Genomic DNA, 18,804 nt, shown 5'->3' with positions numbered 1-18,804 from the left:
TTCTTGGTATGAGCTTTTGTGTGCATGCACACTTCTTCAGTGTGTGTCATTATTATTCCGAAGCAGCAGCAGCAGCAGAGACCATTTAATGGAGCCCCGTCTTGTAAAGGAAAGTTTGGCATTCCACTGCATGTTTGCCATACGCATTTCTAGTTCGGAGCATCTTTTATTTCCTGTTAGAAAAGCCTTATGCACCTGGCCAGGCATGAGAATTGCTGACGTTCCCATTTTAAAGTAATTCCCTGTTATAGATGCCAGAATACAGTAATGCGACACAATGAGTGAGGAATCCTGACTACATCACTGAAGAATTTCCTTGTCAGTCTTTGACTTGATTCATTGGCCTCAAACAATGGAAACTGCTTGGGAAGATTAGTCGGCGTGTCTTTTTCATTGTACATTGTTCAGTCTGCCAAGACTAGGGTGCCTTGAGAAAGTTTTGACAAACTCAACACACACAGAGAGAATGGTGTGTTTGCTACCTGCTTCACAGTGCTGAAATAAAACTGCATACCGGTAATTTAAAAGACCCATATTGGTCAGATTATCTGGATTGTGAAGTCAATGGTACTTCCTTCACTGTAGATGTGTTTAGGGTTGCATTCAATGTCCCCCAGTCAGCAGCCTCCAGATGGGCGGAGTATAAATAAATTATTATTACTACACACTGTGACTTGCAATATCGATCACACGCAGTCTGCAGTCCGCTGGTAGTGGGAGTACAATATGGGCATGCCTTTAAATTAACATCTTATATTAAAAATCTGACAGTTCCAAATTACCGAAGGCTATTTACAAAAGCCAGACTTAACGTCTTTCCTTCTGCAGTGTTGGATGGCAGATTGAGAGGAGTTCCTTACCAGGACAGACTATGCTCATGTGCCTAAGACATTGACTCTATAAAACATATTTTGCTGCACTGTGTGAAATTCAAGCAAGCCAGGGCTGAACGGATATTACCCTTGTTAGTACCTTTCCCGGGAAAATCAGAGGCTTACTATGTCAGGTTCCTACTGGAAGACCGACAAATGACAGAACATTAGCAGTGGCGAAGTTTCTATCGGTGGTGGCAAGAACCAATGATCCCTATTCCTAAGTCTGAACAAAATGCTTGTGTAACCCAAAGGTGGGCTGTCGAAATTGTGTACTGTTTTGTAATGAATTGTTGGGTCTCTGGACCGTAATAAAGATTGTTGTTGTTGTTGTTGTTGTTGTTGAGGTTGAGATTAAGCATGGACTTGATGACAGTATAAGACACATTAGGGCAGAAAGAAACTCAAATGTAAGCATGGACAAAGACATCCCCACCATCCCCATATTTCATTCACTGAGCACAGTATCTGGGACATTTCTTCTAACCCTAGCGGGCATAATTCTATTCTCTGTAAGTTAATGCACAGACCTTGTGACCTATTTTGTTCCCACTGAAGGCAATGGAAGTCTTAAGAGCTCCTCCCCCTCCCCATATTTCTCATTAATGGATGTGCTATTTATAGAAGACTCTATCACTAAAGATGAGTTTAAAAGTGAGTTTTCACTGAACATTCACCCTGAAATAAAGACTGCAGCTGGATCTGGCACTCACCAAATTTGCACTCTTCCTGGCATAACGATAAACGCCTGCTTCTTGGGAGGAAAGCAATGACAAACCTAGACAGCATCTTAAAAAGCAGAGACATCACCTTGCTGACAAAGGTCCGTATAGTTAAAGCTATGGTTTTCCCAGTAGTAATGTACGGAAGTGAGAGCTGGAACATAAAGAAGGCTGATTGCCAAAGAATTGATGCTTTTGAATTCTGGTGCTGGAGGAGACTCTTGAGAGTCCCATGGACTGCAAGAAGATCAAACCTATCCATCCTTAAAGAAATCAGCCCTGAGTGCTCACTGGAAGGGCAGATCCTGAAGATGAGGCTCCAAGACTTTGGCCACCTCATGAGAAGAGAAGACTCCCTAGAAAAGACCCTGATGTTGGGAAAGATAGAGGGCACAAGGAGAAGGGGACGACAGAGGACGAGATGGTTGGACAGTGTTCTTGAAGCTACCAACATGAGTTTGACCAAACTGTGGAAGACAGGAGTGTCTGGCGTGCTCTGGTCCATGGGGTCACGAAGAGTGAGACACGACTAAATGAATAAACAACAACAAAGGAGTCCAGTAAATTCTGAATGTTATTTTCTGCTGTATGTCTTAATTTAAGATCCATTGATACCTTTGGTACTGATGCATTTTCCCACTGTGGGTAATATTTAAAGTTCCAGTGCTTGGCTGCTATCATTTCTTAATGTCTGTATACCAAGCTTGTTTATTAATAATAAATATGTACAAAAAGCAATCACTGGCTTTTTAGTTCCAAGCGAACTATTCAATTGCTGCAATATCTCAGGTGTCTCAGAAGCAGAAAAGGCTGCCAGCCCAAATAAACTCGTTAAACGATGTCGTAGCTGGAGAAAGATGACACTTTTCTCTTAGAACATTGAAACATCTGCTTCTTAGAAAGTCTGTGGCATGATTCCCTCTAATGGCCAGACTTCAAGAGTTTTCACACATGACACTTAAAAGAGCTTTTGAATCACTTTCCCTGAAAGCTGGGCACATGTGAATGTTGTTAATGCAGGAAAGAAAGCAAAAACCAGCCAATTTAAAACCAAAAGTTTATTCTAGCCACTGTAGGCATTATTACCTACCACATTCACATTACAAAGAAAATGGGGGGAGGGGGGATTTAGGCCTCATATGTGAAAAAGCACCTTATAATCATGCTTTCTATTCCACAGAAATTGGTACAGTCCAAAAAAGTTCATTCCTGCTTTTCGACTCACAGGAAATCTCTGGGAACTATTTTTCAGTATCATCGGAAACACATTTGTGTGCCATCTGAGCTACAAATCATTATTTCTGCCTACTTTTTCCAAACATGATTTTAAAACTGAAAATAGCATCTCGGTCACCCTTCCTCAAATTGCTGCTCTCCTTTTTTTAAACAACCCCCATCACTCCAGGCTGTTGGCCGTTTACCTTGCTGGTTGAGGCTGGTGGTAGCTGGAGTACCAAATAGCCAGATGAGGAAAGGTTCACGAGATCAACACACACAGCAACGGGGCTCAGGTGACGTGTTGGACTGTCCTGCTCTATAGCAACTTCCTTGTTCTCCACCGGCTTCTTCAGCCGTTCCGATGAAGATGCTTGACAAGGCCATCAACTGGAAAGAGAAATTGGTTTGACCAGTTCAGCAGTTCCTTCTACAGCAAACTTCCACCTTGTTCCATCTGAAGTCCCAGGCTTGGTTGGGACCCACCCCAATCCTTTAACACTATTACATCACCCAGGCTTCCTCAACCCCGGCCCTCCAGATGTTTTGAGACTACAATTCCCATCATCCCTGACCATTGGTCTAGCTAGCTAGGGATCATGGGAGTTGTAGGCCAAAAACATCTGGAGGGCCAAGGTTGAGGAAGCCTGGCATTACCTGATGGCATTCCTTGGCTCGCATTTGCGGCCATGTCTGAGAGTCACAGAGGTCTGCTAATATTGAAACCGCCGCCTGCCACCTGTTTTCATTACAAAACTGCAGGGGGTGGTTAACCCCCCCCCCGGCACAAATCCTCCCACCCCAGCCCCACTGAAGGACGGGCCCCACTCTGCTCCAGCTCATTTCACTGGGTTCCTCCTGGCAACCGCAGCTCAATCTCCCGGCTGCTACTGCTGGGAATCCATTTGAAGGCAGAGTCCATGACCGCTGGTGATAAAGGGCAAGATCTGTAGAAATCGTAATGCAAGAACGTTTGACACTAACCCAGCCAAGTCTATGAACAGAATGCTAATGAAGGAACCCATTAGTTCTGCAGAGCAGCAGCACTTGCACTTATAGCCCAGGAGACATTTGTGACAAAGGCACAAAGCAAGGGACTGGGCTATTTCGATGGAGGTTGGATAGCAGCTGGCATTTCACTTTTGTACCTTTCTGGTTACACTTTTGTTTATCAGATGGTTTGGTCCTTCGTGCACGATGTGGTTCTTGCCTTAAACTCAACTCACGCCTTTTAAGTACGTTAGGCTGAGAGTTGGTACTGTGCCCCAAGTCTGTCAGGTTGTAATCCTATATACCTTTATCTGGGATTACCGCTAAGCCTCCTTGAAAATGGGACTAATTTCTGAGTGGGCATACATAAGGCTGTAAGGTAAAAGGTATCTTACCTATCTTCTTTGGTGATCACTCATAGCCGAGTAAGATTGTCTTCCATGAACACGGTCTTAACAGTGAGTCCGTGATTGTGGAGGCCAATTCTGGATCCACACATCCTTCCACAGTGGGGACATTGGTTTCTGTGCAGGAGTTGATCACGGTGTGGATTTGCCAAGCGTGCCTTCCTCCTAGCACGTTTGAGCTTCTTCAAAGCCCACGACACCTTTGGTAAAGGCTGTTCTCCAACTGGAGCGCTCGCAGGCCAGTGCTACCCAGTTGTCTGTGTTTATACTACACTTTTTTAGATTTGCCTTGAGACAAGTCTTTAAACCTCTTTTGTTGACCACCAGCATTACGCTTTCCATTTTTAAGTTCGGAATAGAGTAGTTGGTTTGGAAGATGATAATCAGGCACCCGCACAACATGACCAGTCCAACAAAATTGATGTTGAAGAATCACTCCTTCAACACTGGTGATCTTTGCTTCTTCCAATACACTGGCATTAGTTCCCCAGTCTTCCCAATGCCTACGTCCCCCCTCTGAATCATAGAATCGTAGAGATGTAGAATTGGAAAAGACCACAATGATCGTCTGGTCTGACCCCCTGCAATGCAAGAATCTTTTTGCCCAATGTGGGGGCTCGAACCCACGACCCTGCAAAGGAGAGTCCCCTGCTCTACCAACTGCACTATAGGAATCGTGAGGAAAGTGCCGTTGTGCTCAGGTCCTGCTTCCAGCCTTCCTCTCAACACTTCAGGACTTCAGTGGACTTTCCTGTGAACACATTCAAGGTGGAAACCAGGCAGCATGGCACTTGCAGCCCCTGAACCAGAAGCAGCAATCTGACACTTGAGCACCTGGGGGAACCGAGAGCAGGGTGATACAGCACAGGCCACAGGAAAGAAACAAGGGCTCCATCTGGACTGCCAAAAAGTCTCACAGGCATCCCTTGGAACATCTGGACAGAGAGAGCTTAATGCCTCAGATCCGTACCATTACTGATTTTAAAAATCTATATCTGCAACAAACTGTAACAAGACAAACTACCGGTCCATTGGTGGACTGTGCCGTGTGAAACAGATCATTTCGAATGCACTAGGAACTGAGCTCCACCAAGCACATATTGATACCAAACTTACTTATTTTTACATGTCTGCACTAATGGTATGACTTTAAAGAGCTGGGAAAACTCAAATGTATTTAAGGATGGAAAGAGAAACAATGAAATTAGGAGCTCTTCAATTGATTTAACTAAGCATTTCCAGCTAATGAGTGGATGTGTTTTGCCTGCAGTGAGCGAGATAGTTCAGTTACCTCAGATTCAGCAGAGGAAGAGAAGGAGAAATAATCAATACCTTTCAAATCAATGTTTGCCAACAGTGGAAGTTACATTACAGCTAACAACATTATCCATTGACATTCAGCTGAACATCTATTGCAAGAGTAGCTGACCTGGGCGCGCTCTGGACGAGAACCTCCCGTCGCAGCTGTGGTCAGCATGTCCAATGGTCAGGGATGCTGCTGAGGTCCTAACAACATCTGGTAGGCATAACTCTGGCTAACCTCTGACTTAATAGAGAGGAATTCTCCAGTGGGGAAGAGCACTTGGTTTCTATTTTGAATGTGTTCACTGCAAAGTCCAGCTAATTGCTCACAAAAATAAAGGAACCGACCTAAGCAAGTGAAGTCACATTAGGTGCATGCACACTGCACATTTAAATCACATTTATAATGACAGAATCATAGAGTTGGAGGGGACCCCGGAGATCATCCGGTCCAACTCCCTGCAATGCAGGAATAGGCAGCTGTTCCATACGGGGATCGAACCTGCAACCTTGGCTTAAATGCCAACAAACGTTGGAGTTAAGAAGCTGTCAGAAGCTGAACTGAAAACTGAATTCCTGCTCCCTTTGCCCTGGATGTCATCAGACTGATACCCTTGAGTCTAGCAAAATCAGAAAGCTCTGTTTATTGTAGGAAATACAGGCGTAGTTAAGATCCCAATTCTAACTAAGCAGGTGATGCAATCAGCCATGCTTCCATCTTGCATCTTGGATGGAGAGACCTGCAAAACAGGGGTCTCCTCTCATGAAGAAGGAGGAAGTGGGAAATGATGTCCGCAGCCACAGGAGTGTCAGTCTAGTAGTCTGAAGGGAGGTTAAAGGTAAAGGGTAAAGGGTCCCCTGACCATTAGGTCCAGTTGCGGATGACTCTGGGGTTCGCTTTACTGGCCGAGGGAGCCGGCGTACAGCTTCCAGGTCATGTGGCCAGCATGACTAAGCCGCTTCTGGTGAACCAGAGTAGTGCACGGAAACGCCGTTTACCTTCCTGCTGGAGCGGTACCTATTTATCTACTTGCACTTTGACGTGCTTTCGAACTGCTAGGTTGGCAGGAGCAGGGACAGAGCAACAGGAGCTCACTCCATCACGGGGATTCGAACCGCTGAACTTCTGATCGGCAAGCCCAAGGCTCAGTGGTTTAGACCACAGTGCCACCCACGTTGGTTAGGGCAGCTTAAAGGATGGTCTAGGCAGAGGGCCTTCTTGGTGGTGGTGCCCTCACTGTGGAGTGCTCTCCCACCAGATGTCAAACAACTACCTGACTTTTAGAAGACATCTGAAGGCAGCCCTGTTTAGGGAAGTCTTTAAGGATTGGTGTTTTATTGTGTTTTTAATATCCTGTTGGAAGTTGTCCAGAGTGGCTGGGGAGGCCTGGCCAGATGGGCGGGCTATAAGTAATAAATTATTATTATTATTATTATTATTATTATTATTATTATTATTATTATTATTATTATTATTATATCTCCAGCTCCTGCCTTCAGTGCAAGCGCAGTTGCTTCCTGACACATCAAACACACTCCCCCGTAAAGAAAACTGGGTGCTGCAGTTTACACCCGAAATGACTACAATTCCCAGCACCCTTAAAAAGCTACAGTTCCCAGGACCTTTGTGGGTACACAGCCAGACACAGCATGGAATACACACAGCAGCAATTTCAGAGCTATTTTCAGGCACTGAAAGAAGTTCCGCAAGCAACAGATCTAACTCAGATACGGAATAAAACAGGTTACAATGTTTCTAGGTGCTGGCACAAAAATGAGGTTAGAGTCATTGCAAATGAAACTCTTTAATTGTATCAGCATAATGAAGCTATTCACTGGTAAGAGAAACCTATACTTATGCAACTTAGATCCAAATTAATTTTTGTTCTTCCTGTTTAAAATTATAGGTTATACATTGCCGTTTGCTGCCACTACTGACACTAATTCGGTTCTGTTTCTGTGCTAGATTGACAGTGAATTTCTCTCTCCAACTTACACCCACTTGATTTTTTTTTGGGGGGGGGGGGGAGAGATGGTTCCCAAATCCCTGCAGAACGACACCATTGTATCATTTTCCTTCGGAGGTTGTATCTAGAAATGTCCCAAAATGGACTTTTTGGGGGGGGGGGATCCTAAAATGGCAGCCACCCTACCAGCACAGCAAAGCGTCGAATAGTTCCAATAAACTTTGCCAGCCCCATGGCTGCCCCTAAGAAAAGCATACTCACAAAACATGAAAGGAAGAAAGTGGTTTTATCTTTTCATTGGCACCTGTCAAAAAACTGGGTTGAACATTTGGTCTTTCAGATGTTTGGCAGACAGGGTGGGGGTGGGGGGGGGACAGTATTTACCAGGGAAAGGAACCAGCAAATGGAGAATTTGCCATTTGATAAGGGCACTTTCTAATAGGTGCTTGACACAGTAATTTATCTCACCGGATCCCAGCAAAACACACCATCTCTGTGCTCATTTATATTAGCACAGTCCAAACACTTGATTGGCTCCAGGCTGCCAACATGCCATTATTCCTCTTTTCTCTTGCGCTTCTGCATCACACCATCAGCGGTCTAGGAAGGTGGCATGTGGATCCAGCGTGTCTCTGAGTTCTGCCTCTACCACATCTTCTCCTCCTCCCCACCCCAACAGAAAGACAGCCTCTTCCAGTCAAAGCCACGTGGGAACCATCTCCTGCGCTGTCCTCCGTCCTCATTGTCCCCGGCAGTTTTGTGAAGAGCTCCAAAGACTGCCGTGAGCCAAGAATGGGATTGAAGAGTAGAAGCTCAGAGCTCATTCTGCCCACGGCGAGGCTCTTAAGTGGATTAGCAGCAAAATGTCCTTGGATGGTTAAATGTCACCATGTACATGAAAATGGAAAGATGTGTTTCCCATGGACACCGTACACGTTGATGAACATATTATCCTTCTTCAGACCCTTGGCCTCATCACAAGAAGTCAGGTGTGTGCAGGGGGCTGGGCACACACACAGGCTAGGCTGCCAGCCCCCCCCCCGAAAAAAAATCCCTGCATGCCAGGCATGCCCCCCCCTCCCACTGACATTTGCATCTCTGGGTAGAGCTGGGAGAGACTGTCTTTGAAATCCTGGAGAATCCCTGCCAGCCAGTATAGACCAGTGGCGTAATGTGGTTTTGTGGCCCTGGCTGCAAAATTCAGAGGGGGCGCAACTGCCCCCACACAGGCGCTGCTTTCCACAGGGATCCCCACTCTGACAAAGGTGGCAGAGCAGCTCAGGCCAATGGTGAGTGGGCACCAATGGAGGGAGGAGGTCAAGGGGTGACCCAGCCCAGAGCAACCCAGACCAGCATTCTTCCTCTCCACAGGTGTTGGGGTATTGACCCACCAAGGGCTGTGTTGGCCCACTAGGCTCCCCCTTGAGTGGACTGGCAGGCGGCACAGCATGGCCCTTCTTGGCTCCACTTTGGCAGTGGCGGCTTGCCTGCCCCGGGTACTGGCAACCCACTCTATGCCACTGGTGTAGACAGTGCTGAGTTGATGGTCCAGTGGTTTGACTCTGTATAAAGAAGCATCCAATATTTTCTGTGAAGACTGAAAGGGGCTTCCGACAGCATTCAGTTCACCTTGGGCGCCTCCGTAGAATTGGCAATGCTGCGCTATCAACACCAAAGGTCCAGGAGGAGCTCCCATGTGCAGAGACATTTGAGGTGGGGCTGGAGGGCATGAAGCCCCCCCCCCCACACACACACACTTTCCACCCCCATATGCCACCAGAAGTGGGCAACTTATTTTGGGGTATGCACAGATTTTGCTGCTCTGTGGAAAGCAGAGTAACATATTGAAATCCTGTTTCCACATCTACATTGATATCCCTGGTGATGGTAGAAATGAAGAAGCAAGTGTGTGTGCTTGCACGTACGTACGTACACACACACACACACACACACACACACACACACACACGGCCTCCTCTTCCAAGCAAATGGAAGGATCCTTTTGCTCCTTTATGCCATGGATGCAGCTAGACTCTAAGAATCTAAGGAAGATTTAAGCTATACTACATCTGTTACTCTTAAGGTGCCAGAGAACTCTCTGGTTTTCTTCCAGAAAGTAGTACAGTGGTACCTCGGTTTAAGAACAGCCCTGTTTACGAACGATTCGGTTTATGAACTCGGCAAAACCGGAAGTAGTGTCCCAGTTTGAGAACTTTACCTCGGTCTAAGAACGGAATCCGAATGGTGGAAGGGCAGTGGTGGAGGGAGGCCTCATTAGGGAAAGCGCGCCTCGATTTAAGAACGGATTCAGTTTAAGAATGGACTTCTGGAACAGATTAAGTTTGTAAACCGAGGTACCACTGTATAGCTGTTGTTTTGGAATTTCTCCGTGATACTGGCATATAAGAAGCTTAATTCAGATTATTTGTCCATCTAGCCTAGTAGTGTGTGTGTGTTTGTTTGTTTGTTTGATATCCCACCTTTTCTCCAAGAAGCTCCAGCTGGCATGCGTGATTTCCACCCTCTGCATTTCATCTTTGCAACAACCCTGTGAGGTAGGCTAGGCTGTCCCAAGGTGGCTGTCCCAAGGTCACCCAGTGAGCTTCACGCCTGAGTGAGGATATGAAGCCTGGTCTCCCAGGTCCGAGTCCAACCGTTGAACCACCACACCACACTGGGTAGTAGCAGCAGCAGTGGTGGGAATATCTGGGAAAGGAGTGATATGACGGTCTGGAAGTTTCATTTCTGCCCCACTCTCCACCTCACATGGGTTGAAAAACTTCTGTTCAATGTTTCCAAATCCAGTAGGCATGGGATGCCAAGATCTCATGTGCCTTGCCACTTTCTCTACGCAGAAGGCCACCCTTCCTCTGCGACTCTCATGGTACCTATTGCTATGGGGCTGAGTTGTACAATATTTTTCCTTCACGGAGCAACAGCACAAGGGAACAAAATTAAGGAAACTTCCATTCATGCCTGTTTTCAGTTCTTTCCTATTCTGTGTGCGCTTTCTGTTCCTGTCCTTTATAGATTTGGTTCAGTGGAGGCGAGTCCACAAGGGTGAATTGGGCACGGCCCCACCAGGTTCCTTCTGCCCCCAGCTAACGTTGTGATACATATCGCAAGGTCTGAAATCTGGATGGATCTTTGTAGGAGGCCTTGGCTGGTTTCACAGCCCCCCCCCCCATTGTGGTTTTTGCATAGCACACACACACAAACATGGTGATTCGCGATATATTGCCAGGGGAAAAAACCGTGAAACCAATATCACAGTATGTACTTCAGACCAGTTTTGGACAATACACCTTTCTATCGGCCAGCCCTACAGCTTGCACCAACCTGCTCCTAAATTGATTTGTATTTTGTCCTTGGGACCTTGTTCCCAGCACCACCTCCTCCTCCTCCGCAGTGCTTTTGCCCTCACACAGCACACACAAGATATATATACCGCGTTAATTCTTCATTGTTGCATATAGTGCGTTTGTGTCAAAAATCCTCTTAAATCTCTCCTATTAAATTAGGAATTTGTTTCTGCACGAGGCTGAATGCTGCCTGTAAGCAGACCTAGGCTCTGAAGGTCACATATGTCACATAAGGATGTGGTATCCTAGGTCTCACTATTAGTAGATAAAGCCCTTAACAGCCCTTAACAGCTGTCCATCGATGGCCACTCAGCCACTTCAAACTGCAGAAATAAGGTTCGTATAGGATCCATCTGTTGCCGTAGCAGCATCCACACTTTGGGACTCCCTGCCCCTTGACATTTGGCAAATGGCTTGCTGTACGTAAAGTTGACATGGCTTTTAATATGAAGCTTTTTTACAGCACGCATTTTAAACTGCTGGTCCTATTTGTATTTTGATATTTTTAGGTCAACTTGTTCTTAACTTCTGACCTTTATCAATAATTTTAATGTGCATTTGATGAAAAGTGCTTACAAGTTTTCACAATCGTATAAAATAAACGTAGCTTTTCAGACAGCCTTATTACAATGACTTTCAAGGGTTGTTTGTTGCAACTTCACCCCTGTTTGTGCAACTGCCTGTGTTTTATCCAGCCCCCCCCCCCCCCACTTTCCCACCGTCAGTTACTGCAGAGACTGCCTCCTTTCCCCCCACTTCCGGAATGGCCCCCATCCCTTGAGGCTGGGAATTCAATATTGGTAAAACTGTACTTTGATTCTGAACATTGGCTATCAATAACATTTTGACGCTACTAAATATGTTTGCCACCCCCAAATCCTTGCCAACAAAAAAAGAGGAGAGACTCCAAAATACGTTGGGAGTCCGGGAAGATTCACAAGCAGGAACAGCTGCTATTATTAAGTCAGTTCTCATTAGGAATCCACTAATTAACCTTCTGAAAATAGAAACATTTCAGCGCAGTGGGGGGAATATGAGTCCCCAGTCATTCTAACAACAGAGAATTCCACTCCTGGAAACAAGACTGACTTCATTTTTTAAAAAAATCAAGCCACCCTTGACTGAGAAAACCAATCACACAGGACTTTGAATTTTATTTTTTTTAAAGGGACACGTGTTCAATGCATAACCTTTAAGCTTTGTGTATAGATATTTACATTAGTATAACTTTAAAAATTAACTTGTAATAAGATGAAGAAGTTTTAAAATTGGATTATTAAGATTATAAGGTTTTATGGACATGTATGAACAAGCACTAAACAATGGAACCAAGAAGAGGAGTGAAGGGAAGTCAAGCAAAATTATGGTTCAAAAATTTGTTTATGATGTTTGCATTTTCTTTTTATTTATTGTTGTGATTATTTATTTTTTGTTATTTTTGGAAAATTAATAAAATGTTATCAGAGAGAGGGGGAGAGAGAGAACCAATCCCTCAGGTCTACAGGATTGAGCAGAAGCCCAAACCCCAGCCTCCACAGGTCGCACAAATCCTTTCCCTCCCGTGGGGGCAAAATGCTAGAGGAGGGAAAGAATTTGTGCTCCCTGAATCATGTAACTCAGCATCAAATCACAGCACATTGCCGCTGAGATATACAGACACCGGGAGAGGAGACCAAAATTACCAAAAACATCAAATAAAAAAAAGTGAGTGAATGGGGTGATTTCTATTATTGTGGTAATTTTTATTATTGTATCATCTGTTACCTTAGAAAAAAGAATCAGCATGGGCTTGAATATAGGAACACATAGCATGATTTGCTACAAAAACTGCGAAACAACTTCAAGGAGGAAGGAGGAACGCCCATCTTTAAGGGGTCGTGCATGGTTATTAATCAGATTGTGCTCCTACCTGTGTTAGAAACTGGGATGGAAAAGCTGTTTGTCACATGGCTCCTGGTGGGGGAGGCAGGCAATTCACCCCCCCTCCTATCTAGGAGCAAGGAACTGTGAAAGTGCGAGTGAGCCAACTTAAAGATCAGTTGCTACAGCTTTTGTAAACCCAGGGGAGGATGGGACTAGCCCAGCACAGGAGGACAGTTTGCTCTGTCTCCTGCAAAGTTGGCAATTTGAATAAGCATCCACTTAAACACATGAAAGAGCTTTGCAGTTTGTATGTTTACTTAGGCAAACAGCGCCACTATGGAGTCTCTTTGGCATTTCAAAAGGTTTCAGGGGAGTAGCAAAGGGGAATGCCAAAAGCTCAAGAGTGGAAGTTTTCAGTCGCAAACCTTGCAACAGGAAATCTCCCCTTGGTCTCAAGGGGGCGCTCCCGAGTGGGAAAAGGCGCCTGGCGCCTGGCTAGTTTCGAACGCTGCCTTCTCCCACACACCTGTTGGTACCCAAATGCAACATCTTTCTCTGTTTTGTGCTGAACAAATACTGTAGTGAGAATTATTCATCCAGAAATTCTTTTTTGAGGATTCGCAGGCCAATCTCAATAATCCATCCCAGAATTTGTCCAAGTACTGATAATTGGATGAGAACTCTTTTTGAACCAAAATCACCAGCAACTCAAGTAGTAACTTTTTGGCACTGCCTGCAGCCCAGAAGGTGATCCTGAATTGACATCTTGGTTTTCCTTAAGGCTTCAGATTGTACACCAAATCTTCTATCACAGAGAATAGCATACTGTATCCACAAGAGGCCTTGCATTTTTTGTCTCTTTAGGGCAAGGAAACTGGTGTTCATAATTAAAATTCTGTTAAGCATCTTTCTGTAGATGGACGTTCATGACCGATCCAGAAAGTTATTGATGATGCAATATTAGTCAGTTTCCTGAACATTGCCTCTGTCCAGCTGATTCATCTTAGTTCTTGGCAATTTCCACATCTTCCACTGCCTGCAAGATCATTTCCACTGTAAACATCCAAAAGGAAATATCAATCATTCACAATGCAAAAAATATGTTCTGAAAGAAGAATTTCTGTTTCTATAGACTACATAAATATGGAGGCACAAGCAAACCATACAGTGGTTTTCTCCCTTTCTGAAAAGTCCTGACTGCATACCCACAGGTGATTGCAGAGAAAATCATTTCCCTAATAGACCTAGCTCCCAGCATTATTCCATAAATTCCAGCCTCTGCCTTCTCTCCAGAGAAGGAACTTGATTCTTTTCTAACCTGGAACAAGGAGACTCTTTTCTGGCTAGAGCCCAGAAGAGCCTCAAGATGACACGGAAGAATAAGTATTTCTCTCTCTCGTCACGTACAAGTGCATAGGAGAAGTGCCACAGAGAGGAAGGTTGGCAGAAAAACACCTGTTTTCCTGGCAAGAGAGACTTAAGTAAGGCTGGTGAGATTTCTATGCACACCCTGCCCCCCCCCCCCACAAAACATTCTTCTGGTGTTTATGAAGGAACCTCCCAGAGTATTTCTGAATGACCTGAAAGCAGCAAAAAAAGAAAGTGTGTAGACAGACCGGCAGCAATCCTACTCCTGCAACTCCATCTTTAATATGCAATTATGGTGGCCAGCAGGATCCCTGAGGTGAGCTGGACCATATTGAGGCCCCAGGTGCATCTTCCCAGGTGGGACTCAGCCCCCCATCTTCTGCTTTCCAGCGCATCATCCATGCTCAGTGAACCACCAGGCAGTTTGTAGCGTTACCTTCTGTGATCTTACAGCTTTATTCCCTGTTCTAACTTGTCCATTTATCTCCCTGTTGCCTCCCTTGTATTTTTTAAAAAACTTGCTTCATGCTACATGCAATTTTATTAGCAGCATCCTCTGTATGGAATCCTTGCAGTGCCGGATTTACGGATAAGCTAAACAAGCTCTAGCTTAGGACCCCATTCTCTTGGGGGCCCCAAAAAAATTTAAAGGGGAAAAAACCTGGATGTACATTTGCAAAATATAAGATAAAAACAAATAAAATAAAACCTACATACAGCAACAGTGGCAAATGGCTTTAGATACCCATGAGGTCCATAAATTACCATATAGCATATATTCAACACAAAAACCAGTGACAATTTGTTGTTGACCAAGGACAGCTGGACATAGAAAGGGCCCCATTACCTTCAGGAGCTTAGGGCCTCATCAAACCTAAATCTGGCCCTGGATCCTTGCTCCGCTTCACCCGCCATGGAGCCTGCTCTTGGGGAGGAAGACCTACAACAAGCCCAGCCGCTGCAACTTCCAGGAAGGTGAAGAAGGGCCATCAGCATCATTGCCCTCCCCAGTGTTTGCCTTGTGCTCCTGTGAGTCTCCTTTGGTGTAGTGGTTTGGTGTAGTGGTTAGGAGCGGCAGACTCGTAATCTGGGGAACCGGGTTCGTGTCTGCACTCCTCCACATGCAGCTGCTGGGTGACCTTGGGCTAGTCACACTTCTCTGAAGTCTCTCAGCCCCACTCACCTCACAGAGTGTTTGTTGTGGAGGAGGAAGGGAAAGGAGAATGTTAGCCGCTTGGAGACTCCTTCGGGTAGTGAAAAGCGGGATATCAAATCCAAACTCTTCTTCTTCTTCTTCCTCTGGAGGAAAGATGTGGGGGCCAGCTGCAAGTCATCTAGCCTGGAGATAAGGCCCCTCCCGCTCTGAGCTGTAGCTCAGCCCCACTCCTAGGGGGCTTCCAGTGTCAGAAGGTCTGAACTGGCAGCAGTCAGCTGTCCTTGTCTCCTTCCTTGTGGCTTTGCACTTATGTGTTTAAGTCTAGATTATTTCTTTTGCAATACAGTATTGATTTATTTGATGATGCTTCATAAATTGTTGATTTTGGTCTTATTTGAATTTATTGATTGATGGCGTGTTTTGTAAACTGTTTTCTGTCCCAAACTCCCCGCTGCAATGTTTTGTCATTTGATAAGTGGGCACGACTTTAGTTACACCTTATTGTGGAAAGGTGAAAGAACAGGAAGCTAACTTTTAGGGGACGACGCGGGTGGCGTTGCGGTCTAAACCACAGACCCTAGGGCTTGCCAATCAGAAGGTTGGCAGTTCAAATCCCCGCAACGGAGTGAGCTCCTGTTGCTCGGTCCCTGCTCCTGCCCACCTAGCAGTTTGAAAGCATACCAGTGCAAGTAGATAAATAGGTACCGCTCCAGCGGGAAGGTAAACGGCGTTTCCATGCGCAGCTTAGTCATGCTGGCCACATGACCCGGAAGCTGTCTGCGGACAAACGCCGGCTCCCTTGGCCTGTTAAGCGAGATGAGTGCTGCAACCCCAGAGTCGTCGGTGACTGGACCCAACGGTCAAGGGTACCTTTACCTTTACTAACTTTTTTTTGGGGGGGGTGATATGACACATCACTGAAGAGGAGCTATGGAATCCTTTCTCATTCAAAACGTTCACACCCCCAGTAGTTTTGCAAGCACTTCTCCTTAAATGTGTACAGTATTTGCAAACTTTCACTTAGCAACATTTCACCCTGTTGCTAGAGGTGAGAGGAAAAACATCATGAGCTGCATTCCTTATCCTCTTTCAGTTCACTTTACATCAAAACAGGTTTGGGTATAAATGACAGAAATACGCAAGCTTACTGCAGTATTGGACAGAAAAACCAAGTACAGTACTTACTAAACCTGAACCTGCTTGCAATGAATAACTCCCACTGAAGACAATGACCCTTAAGAATTTTCCATTTGTTTCAGGATTGCAGATTTACCAGTTCTAATATATATATATATATATATATGCCATGAACATAGCAAACTGTGGGGTTTCTCAGCCTGCTTTATTCTACTTCCTTCCTGTTGCATGGCTGGTAACCTTTGCCAGGCCTATGATGAATAGCAGCTACCTCTATTTTGAAAATTGGAATGGAAAATTTTGAATTGGGTATTGGAGAATAGTGTAAATGTTTTACACACTCTGATTCCTCATTAGTTTCTCTAAGACTACTGGCAAAGGGGGAAACTATACATTTTATAAGTAAAACAAATAGTGCTGTTTGTACCATAATTCAGATGCAAAGAGTTCCTTTCTGTGTGCTTATGAGCTTCCACATACTCCCCTCCTCGCACCATGGAACTTTTTCGTTATTTGAACAACAGACCCCTAAAGTTCCCTTAATTTCAAACATTGTTTGATCCGAGGGCTCAGGATGCAGGAATCTGGCTGAAGCTAAGCAGGTCTGGGCCTGGTCAGCATCTGGATGGGAGACCAACTTTGGAAGCCCACTTTGAATTTTACGTTGGCAGAATAAAAGTGCAGGGAACTAAATAAAATTAACCCACTTGAAGCTCACAAGCCCCCAAACTTCATGACCGTGCGGTACCAATAGCTGTGGAGTTATGTGGAAGTAAAAGGTGCTTCACGCATCATGTTGGGAGCAGGTGCTCTGGTGTTGCAGGATCTGTTTCTGCCAGTGTGGTGTAGTGGTTAAGAGCGGAAGACTCATAATCTGGGGGACCGGGTTCGTGTCTCCACTCCTCCACATGCAGCTGCTGGGTGACCTTGAGCTAGTCACACTTCTCTGAAGTCTCTCAGCCCCACTCACCTCACAGAGGGTTTGTTGTTGGGGAGGCAAGGAAAGGAGAATGTGAGCCGCTTGGAGACTCCTTCGGGTAGTGATAAAGCAGGATATCAAATCCAAACTCTTCTTCTTCTTCTAAAGAGGTAAACTGCCAGGAGAGCTATGCATCCCTTAACAGGCATACTGGGGAACCACAGCCAATCAGCTTCCTCGATTCTTTAAGGAAGTACATCATCTGCCTTCCATTTATCCACTATGCATTTATTGCATGAAAAAGACACTCCAATGCCAGCATAGCTGTAAGCAAACACTGCTGTGTAAAATGCCCATCAGTCTCGGGCCACGGAAGTTAGGGGGGCTTCTTTCCACATTACATGTTTGGGGATAAGCTGTCTAATGCAACATCTGTGCATCAAAATAAGTGCAGCCCCTTGCCCTTCATTACGGTCACTATCAGATCCTGCATTTCCATGCACTGAAAAGATGGCTGGGCTATCATTCACTTTGCATTCAGAAGGCTGGCAGCTGCATGTTGGGCAAAAATTCAATGCATGCTGCCTTTGCATGCATGGATGTGCAGTGTGATGCAAAGAGTTGCACCTGTTACATTCCTGCCTGTTTGGTTAAAAGACACAAGAGAAGCCTGCCAAGAGAGGAGAGAGATTTGCTGCAACCCTCTGTCATATGAGAGCAGCCACTTGGAGCTGTGACTGAACTCTGGTTGTCCATGAGAGGTGAGTGGTTTCAATAATGGAGATTGGAATCATCAGTAAGTGACACTTCCAGATATTTCTTCGGGGAGTATCACAGACTGCTCACATCAAAGCAGAGCAATCCTATACATGTCTACTCGTAAGTAAATCCCACTGAATGCAGCGTGACTTCTTCCCAGATAAGTGAGTATTGGAGCTTTAAGAGTCTCATTCGAAGGCTGCAATCCTACAGGCATTTACTCAGCAATGGGACTTACTTCCGAGTAGACATGGTTAGGATCCCCGTATCTGGGCCATGCCTCTATTAGGACCAACAGAGGGGCAGGGGTCCCTTTGCCCCCCCCCCAATAACTTCAAAGCAATCCATTCCAATCTCTTACGGGCCCCTCTCGAATTCCTGACACACGCACGTGCACACGCGCATAAATGCGAATTTATAGCCTGTCTATGCTTGGCCACCCAGAGTTCAGTCGGGTGGTGGGTTCGAGTCCAATGTGGAGCAAAAGATTCCCATATTGCAAGGGGTTGGACTAGATGAACCTCGAGGTCCCCTCCAGCCCTACAAGCCTAGGATTCCTGGGGTCTTTCCCACACCTTTTCAAAACACCTGCCTGTGGAGAACTTGACACAGAGAGAGAGAGGACTTGAAACACAGGACGAAACTGTATCCCACTGAAATATGAGACAATCCTGCACCCCCCCCCGGCCTTTCCTCGCGTGGATCTCCTCCCGCCACGCGCCACCCCGCCGGGCTAGGCTCAACCTACTGCGCGGAGGTGCGGGG

This window comes from Lacerta agilis, chromosome 16, assembly GCF_009819535.1.
Source record: "Lacerta agilis isolate rLacAgi1 chromosome 16, rLacAgi1.pri, whole genome shotgun sequence".
NCBI classification, from domain to species: domain Eukaryota; kingdom Metazoa; phylum Chordata; class Lepidosauria; order Squamata; family Lacertidae; genus Lacerta; species Lacerta agilis.
This window is presented reverse-complemented; position numbering follows the sequence as displayed.